The sequence below is a fragment of the Arachis stenosperma genome, chromosome 6 (assembly GCF_014773155.1).
Source record: "Arachis stenosperma cultivar V10309 chromosome 6, arast.V10309.gnm1.PFL2, whole genome shotgun sequence".
NCBI lineage: Eukaryota > Viridiplantae > Streptophyta > Magnoliopsida > Fabales > Fabaceae > Arachis > Arachis stenosperma.
Window position 1 is genome coordinate 112,659,413 of NC_080382.1, and position 9,131 is coordinate 112,668,543.

The 9,131-nt window shown below is 30.3% G+C and overlaps 2 pseudogenes; one reads left to right on the top strand and one right to left on the bottom strand.

Moving 5' to 3' along the window:
- Positions 1-1,113: 1,113 nt before the first annotated feature.
- Positions 1,114-3,684, top strand: LOC130934417 (disease resistance protein RGA2-like; annotated as a pseudogene).
- Positions 3,685-4,582: 898 nt separating this feature from the next.
- LOC130936140 (peroxidase 44-like) lies at positions 4,583-7,720 on the bottom strand (annotated as a pseudogene).
- Positions 7,721-9,131: the final 1,411 nt, after the last annotated feature.

Genomic DNA, 9,131 nt, shown 5'->3' on the forward strand with positions numbered 1-9,131 from the left:
ACTAAAAAAAAAAACTATTTTTCATTATTTGGTTGAATGAAAAAGTAAAAAAAAAAAAAAGAATGAATAGTGTAAAAAAGTAAGTGAGACTCATTAAAAAATTTTTTCTTTAATATTAAATGAAAAATGAAAAAAAATATAATTAATATTATCCTCTTATTTTTTAATATATTTTAAAATATGCAAAGATAAAATTATTTTTTTATAACCTTATATATATATATATATATATATATATATATATATATATATATATATATATTTATATATATTCATTTAAATATATTGAAAAAAATTCATTCAAATTTTTTATTTATTTATTTTCTTTTAATTAAACAAAGTCTTAATAAAGGTTTAATAGATTATACAAATCGTAGTATTTTATTAATGTTTTTTTAAAATGATACGATATAACTTTACTAATATCAATATTATTTTAAAAATAATATTTAAAATTAATTTTATTGGAGTTGCTCTAATAATTGTTTTTTTATCCGTGCAAAATTTAGAAAGAGATTTGAATTCTCTAAAGTTTGAATTTTATTTTAGAGAATAAAGTGTAATTTCTCATCATTAATTTTATAAGTTGGACTATAAATAAATATAAAAGGAAAATTATTTAAAAATAAAATATTACACTTTACTCTTTAAAATGAAATTCAAATTTTAAAAAATCTAAATTCTTTAAGAGAGTACGTAAAATTAAAATTTTATAATATACAAAAATACATGTAGTTGACTTACTTTAGTGCCTCAGTGACTGTTTCTTTCCTGGGTTTTCGTGCTAGTCAAAACTAAAATTTGAATTTGGTTACATTAAGCATTGTTTACATATATTATAACCCAAACTAAAAAATCATAAATATATGCTGATTAGAATATTTTTTTTTCAATCATATTAGATAAACATCAAGATATGTTATTAAAATTAATTATTAATATAAAATAAATATTAAAATTTAATTATTAAAAAAAGTGCAGCACACTCTCAGTTGCTGGTGTGTGTAACATTTTGACTATTAACATTTGCTTGGGGTTTGGAGACTTCACAGTGATTTCACTGAACCTGCTTTTGAATCTCTCCTCCTCTCTGATCTGCATTCCCCATTAACCATGGCTGAATCATTCATATTCAATGTGGCACAATCATTGATAAGAAAGCTGGCTTCTCCTGTATACGAAGCGGCTACTCAACTCATTGGTGTGTACGATGACTTGCAAGACTTCAAACACACTCTCTCATACGTCAAAGATGTGCTCTTAGATGCTGAGCAAAAGCAAGAGCAGAACCACGCGCTGCGAGAATGGCTGAAGCAGATCAAGCGCGTTTTCTCCGATACCGAGATCGTGCTTGACGAACTCGAGTGCGAGATTTTGCGGAAGCAAGTAGTCAAAGCCTATGGTTCCACCAAACACAAGGTAGGTCGCTTCTTCTCGAGTTCTAATTCGCTTGTTTTTCATTATAAGATGAGTAAAAAATTAGAAGAAATCAAGAAAAGATTAGATCTAGTTGCGGCTGATAGGAATAAGTTTGGGCTTAAAAGAATTGATGTTGATAGGCGAGTTGTGCATAGGAGGAAAATGACTTATTCCCATGTTGTTGAGTCAAATGCCATAGGGAGGGACTTTGATAAAGAGAAGATCATAAAGCTTTTGTTGCAGGAAAATTCACATACCTCAGTTATTCCAATAGTGGGAATTAGAGGTATGGGGAAGACTACCCTTGCTAAATTGGTGTACAATGATCAGAGGATAACAGAGTCTTTTCCATTGAAAATGTGGATCTGTGTTTCTGATGACTTTGACATCAACCAATTGTTGATCAAAATCATCATGTGTGCTAGTGAAGGAGATCTTGCATCTTCTTATTCTCCTGTTGGCCAACAAAATGTGAAAGATTTGGATGTGCAGCAACTGCAACATACTCTAAGAAAAAAAATTGCTGGGAAGAAATTCCTACTCATCTTGGACGATGTATGGAATGATGATCGTGTTAAATGGCTCGAATTAAGAGATTTGCTAGAAATGATGGGTTCTAACGAAAGTAAGATCTTGGTGACTACTCGTAGTCCCACTCTCGCTTCCATGATGGGTACTGTTAGCTCCTACAATTTAGAAGGCCTTTCTTTAAAGAATTCATTGTCTTTATTTGTTAGATGGGCCTTTAAAGAAGGTGAAGAGAAGAAGTATCCGAAATTGATGAATATTGCGAGAGAAATTGTGAAAAAATGTAGTGGCGTTTCTTTGGCAATAAGAACACTGGGGAGTTCATTGTTTTCAAAACATAAGATAGATGAGTGGGAACATGTGCGAGATAATGAGATATGAAAATTGTCACAAAAGGAAAATGACATTTTACCTGTTTTAAAATTAAGCTATGATCAAATGCCATCATATTTAAAGCATTGCTTTGCTATGTTCTCTCTTTTTCCAAAGGATTACGTATTCATCAGTGCAACTGTCTCTTCTCTTTGGGGAGCACTTGGTCTCATTCCATCATCAGTAGAAAACAAGTCTTTGGAAGATATTGCCAATCAATATTTACTTGAATTAATGTCAAAATCTTTTCTTCAGGATTTTATTGACTTTGGGGCTGGCTATTGTTTTAAAATACATGATTTAATGCACGATCTTGCGATCTATGTTGCAAAAGATCAGTGCGTGTGTGTCAACTTGAACATCCAAAATATGCCTGAGAATGTTCAGCATCTGTCTTTTTTGGCAAAGCATATGCCTAACAAATCTCATATTCCAGAATCAGCAACTCTCCAAACTATATTGTTTCCTGTACATGAAATTGGAATTGATGAAGCTTTTCTCAATACATCGGTGTTGAAGCATAAATACCTGTATATGTTAGACTTAAGTAATTCAACTTATGAAACATTACCTTGGTTCATTCATAAGTTGAAGCACTTAAGATTTCTTGATCTGCAATATAATCGTAAAGTGAAGAGATTGCCTGATTCTATATGCATGCTCCAATATTTGCAAATTTTCTTGCTTGTTGGGTGTACCGAGCTTGAAGTATTACCCAGAGGTTTAGAAAAGTTAATTAGCCTTCGACGTTTGGAAATAACCACAAAGCAGGTTTCTTTGCCTGAGAAGGAGATTGCAAACTTGAACTTTCTTCAAAGATTGCATATCTCGTTTAGCGAGAATTTAGAGTCTTTATTTCTCAGGATAAAATTACCTACTCTTAAGACATTGATTGTTGGAAAATGTAGCAATTTGAAGTTTCTAACAATTGATCCCAAGCATTTTCCCCAATTAGAGTATATCCATATTAATGGGTGTGACAAGTTGGAATTTCCAGAGGAATATGAATGTGAAACCAAAGACTCCAACATGAGATTGAAATGTATATGGCTTGAATCTTTACCACAGTTGGTGACCCTGCCTCCTTGGGTTCAATCATCTACAAATACATTACACACCTTGATAATTAGAGGTTGCATCAACTTTGAGGTGTTTCCTAAATGGCTATCATCTTTGATTTGTTTGAATAGGCTTAGAATTTGTGATTGTCCAAAGTTGATGTCACTCTCGAATGATTTTCATTACCTCACAGCCCTTGAAAGTTTGGTAATTGTCAATTGTCCAAAGTTGTGTATAAAATGTGTGGCAGGAGTAGGAGAGTATTGGCCCAGGATATCTCACATCAAGGAAGTAATCATTGATTGACCAGAACATTTTAGATCGGCGGTTACGATGGCAAAGGATTAGTTGGAGTCTTTCTGATTTTATCATTTTTCTTTTTATTTATGTCTCTTTCAATCAAGTGGAATGACGATTTATTTGTGCTGAAATCTTTCATAAAAGTATTATTTCAATATACTTATATTAGTTCTTCTTCTCTCTTATATACACTTTGAATAGTACATTACTTGGGGGTTGTTTAAATTAATGCTGTTTTTTTAGTGTAAAAAAATGTAGTATTTTGTTGCTTTAATACATATTTTTTTAATGGAGCTACTGCTATTATAAACTTTCTTTCAGAAGAAATTTGAAACATATATATCTTTGGTATTAAATAATTAAATGAAGAACAATTTCATAATAATTTTCCTGTATTACTGACTCAATAACCATAATAATGCAGAAAATTTCCTCTAAAACAATAAACAAAGCTAAGTTTCCTCTAAAGTTTGATGTATTGAATCCCCAGTTCTCCATCCATATGAGGGAAATTTAGAAATTGACTTAGACGACATGCTGCATAACAGCATAAGCTATGTCGAGTCTGAATTAGCTATGTATACGATCCTTCAAACTATTCTCTGTAACCAGTGATCTCAGATAGTGGTGTTCCACTTTCTTGCTAAACTTTTGGGTATAGTCCATGGGTGCTGAGACAGATTTGCACCCCGAATAAGTCATAATTTTTTAATAAGTCCAAAGTGTATTTTCTTTACACCCCGAAAAATGTGACTATTTACTTGAAAATGGTTATAATAATTTTCATTAATAGATATGATAGTTGAATTATAGACATATATGTTAAATAGTTCAGACAAGTATGTATAGTCACCACTATCATTGCCGGGCACATGCCACTATAACATTCTATGTATAAGTGCATTTAGTTGAAGACCCTACAATTTTTGCGAATCTCCCCGTCATTCCCAACCAAAATCTCAATTTTTTCCATCTTTATCATCGCATCTGCAAAACTCTTTTGAAACTTGTCACCATTCACAGCAAAACTAAACACAAAATCTTTAGTGGAACTATCCAAAGCAAGCTCCTGGTCAATCTGCAACACACCTCTGTTCAAAAGAATCTGCTTGTAGAACTCATTATCAACTATAAACGAAGTATTCTGATCCAAGAACACACTTGGAGGCGAAACTTGAACTTTTCCCGCCTTTGGGTTACAAACCTTCACAAGCTTAGAATCCAATGCAGGATCCATTGTAGGATCATGTTTCCCATTAAAACTCGAAAGCCTTCTCTGAAAGGAAACACAATGAGCAACACCAACACTATGTGGACCCAAGAGAACCACCATTTCCTCTACCGTCATTCCCTTATTTGCGAAAAATTGTGATATAAATTGCACCGGCGCACTTGCTCGTGGTATGTCAACGTCGCTGTTGTTGGATACTAAGTCGTCGCGCCGTCCGGTGGGGATGGCGTATTTGGGTCCACCGGAAAAGGCCACGGCATCTCTTGTGGCTAGTGTTATGATATCTGCGCATGAAACTGTAGAAGGCATTCAGATTCTAGGGTCTCTTTCACCTCATCAATAAAGTCGTATCCTCGAACGCTAGCGTTTTGGACCTATGCTCTTCTCTGAGGTGTTGCTTGGGGAGTCTATGAGTATGGATGCATCACAGCCCTGCACAATTAAAATCTTGTGTATTTGGTATTATCATTGTATATTGGTGATGCCACGTAATCAAATTATTTTTGTAATTAAAATTTAATTAAGTTAGTTTAATAATTTATGAGTAATTACCCAAATCAAAATTTTAGTCTCTAAAAAAAATTAATACATAGATCAATTCCCAAAGACCTAAGGTTTTACTCCGACAGACAAATCAGTCTCCAGTTCATTTTCCGACAGAGTAATTACCCAGATCAGTCTCCAAAGATTTTAAAAACGGACATTTTAGTCCCCAAAAAATTAATGTACAAATCAATTTCCAACGTTTCTCTCCGTTAGACATAACAGTCCTCCGTCCAAAAATAAAATAAAATAATAATAATCATAATAAATTATTATTATTATTATTATTATTATTATTATTATTATTATTATTATTATTATTAATTGCATAATAATATTGTACTATAAATTTTTATATTTTTTAGACAAAAATAATAATAAATTTATTCATTAGATTCTTATGTGTGTATTTATATATATATTCACTCAATAATAATAATAATAATAATAATAATAATAATAATAATAATAATAATAATAATAATAATAATAATAATCAATAAAATTATTAGAGATTATTTTACAAAAAATTTAAGGTTAAAATTATTTGATATTTTTGTATTTAATATAATCAAAAGATGTACTATTTTAAAAAAAACATGTTTGTATTAAAAAAAACATGTATTTAATATAAATTCAAATTAAAATATTTTTTAATACATATTTTTTTAATATAAAGATATTTTTGAAATAGGATATTTTTTATTATATTAAATATAAAAATATCAAATAATTTTAATCTTAAATGTTTTGTAGAATAATCTCTAACTATTTTATTATTATTATTATTATTATTATTATTATTATTATTATTATTATTATTATTATTATTATTATTATTATTATTATTATTGAGTGACTATATATATATATATATATATATATATATATATATATATATATATATATATATCTAAAAAATAAATTTATCATTATTTTTGTCTAAAAAATACAAAAATTATAATATAATATTATTGTACAATTAATAATAATAATTATTTTATTTTATTTTATTTTTGGACGGAGGACTGTTATGTCTAATAGAGAAAAATGTTGGGGATTGATTTGTACATTAATTTTTTTTGGGACTAAAATATCTGTTTTTAAAATCCTTGAGGACTGATTTGGGTAATTATTCTACCGGAAAATGAATTGGGGACGACTGATTTGTTTGTCGGAGTAAAATCTTAGGGATTGATTTGTGTATTAATTTTTTTTGAGAACTTAAATGTCCACTTTTAAAATTCTTGGGGACTGATTTGAGTAATTACTCATAATTTATTGACACGATAAAAACTAATCGAAAAAAAGAGATGCATAAAAGAAAAAGACTTAATTAAATTTGATTATAAAATAACTTATTTATCTAATACTTTTTATTGTTTTTGACACGTAAAAATCAATTATACTAAATGTACATTAAAATTAATTATCAGTATAAAATACAAATTAAAATATAAAATATATATTAAAATTGAATTAAATTATACACAAAAAGAACAAAGCTAATTTTAATTAATTGATTTTAGTGTGTAAGTAATAATCTTACATAAAAACTTAGGTATTTGGTATTATTTTTGTGGAGTTAGTTAATGAAAAAATACACATAATTAATCACATATTTTAAAATACACATAGTTGATTTTGTTATACTCCATTATAATTTCAAACATACACTAAGTAGCTTTCCTAATAATTATTCCGCTAAGACATATCTCTAATCTTTCTGAGCACTTACAAATTTATACCACACTTAGTCAACTAAATAAATCAATCATCTTTGGACATTTTCAAACGAATTAGTTATTAACATGAGAGTTAGAGGTGCCGTAAAAACTTAAGAATATATAAAAAAAAAAAAAAAAAGCATAGACATGTTTATTACTAGTTACCTATGCGGCTATGCGAATGTGAGTTCAAGTTTTCAGATAGATAATTACCTAATCTAGATTTAGTCTCCAATATATATATATATATATATATATATATATATATATATATATATATATATATATATATATATATATATATAAGAATTTATCATTGTAATTGCATATATCCTTACCCTGACAAAGCAGTCATGGAAATGCATGGAAGCAATGCAGCGGTTATGGACTTGTCACGGTTGAATCGCCGCTGAACTTGTTGCTTCACAATCAACTCTACTTTTGGGCAGCTGCTTCTATAGAATCCAACCCTAGGCTGACCAAATGCAAACGAAACTACAAAGAAAAACATAATTACTACCATACTTACTTGTATCTTCATTTTTAATTGAGTCGTTATTTTATTTTAATTACTTCTTCAGTGTTTCAATCTTATGACTATGTTATGTGTGATAGAAATAAAATACACAATTTTCTATCTATAAAAATTAGAGGAGCAACAATTCTTTCACAACAAGTATTAACAGTAGCACAATAATATCCAATAACAGCGAAAAAATCACATAAATAAAAAATTAGAGACAAGCTAACACACTAAGATTTTTAACGTGGAAAACCTCCTTAATGTGAGAAGTAAAAACCATGAGTCACCAAGATCAGGAAATAGCTTCACTATGATGAAAAATAGGATACAAGAGAATCACAAATTACAGCACAAAACGTGCATACAACAAGCCAAACAACCCAAGTTTCAAAGCTTACAAAACAAGAACAAGAAGATGAAAATACTACAAAAATAGAGCTGCTGTCTGTGGCCAATATCTCCAGCTACAAACATCAAATCGAAGATCCGAAAGGTAAAAACAAAGAACCAGAAGTGTGAAACACACTGTCCAAATTTGAGCTCAATCCAACGGTTAACAAATCTACAGCGACCAATTTATGGAAACAGCTTTGTATATGTGTGAAAATGACTTTCTCTATTCTATTCTCTCTAGTATTTGGTGTTCTTCTCTCAAAATGAGACCTCTCTCACTCAACCCTAACTCACCTCAGCCACTTCAACTATTCATGGGTTTGGATACTAACATTTGGGCTTTTTCTCCACATAGGAAGGGAGTCCAAAAAACCCAACAAATCTCCCCCTCACGACTATGTGGAGGTAACCGCCAATTCGTCGATTAAGCAACAAACTTCAAACTTCCATCTTGGTAATGCCTTGTTCATCATATCAGAACCATTCTCATCAGTATGAACCTTTTCAAGTTCCAACAACTCAGCATCAAAAACATCACGTATCCAATGATACCTCACATCAATATGTTTGGATCAAGAATGAAAAGTAGAATTTTTACTAAGATGTATAGCACTTTGACTATCACAAAACAACACATACCTCTCTTGAGTAAACCCGACTTCTCTCAAGAATTTTTTCATCCAAAGCATCTCCTTGCACGCTTCGGTAATGGCAATAAACTCGGCCTCGGTAGTAGACAAAGCAAACACATTTTTGCAATCTAGATTGCCAAGATACAGCTCCATTCGCAAAGTTGATCAAGAAGCCTGAAATGGACCTTCTAGAGTTAATATCTCCTACCATGTCTAAGTTAGTGTAACCAACTAGAATAGGCTTATCACTTCTATAACACAACTTCATGTTAGAAGTACCACGAAGATATCTCATTATCCATTTTACAGCATTCCAATGCTCTCTTCCTGAGTTTGAAACAAAATGGCTAACACAACCAACAGCATGAACTATATCCGGTCTTATGCACACCATATCATACATT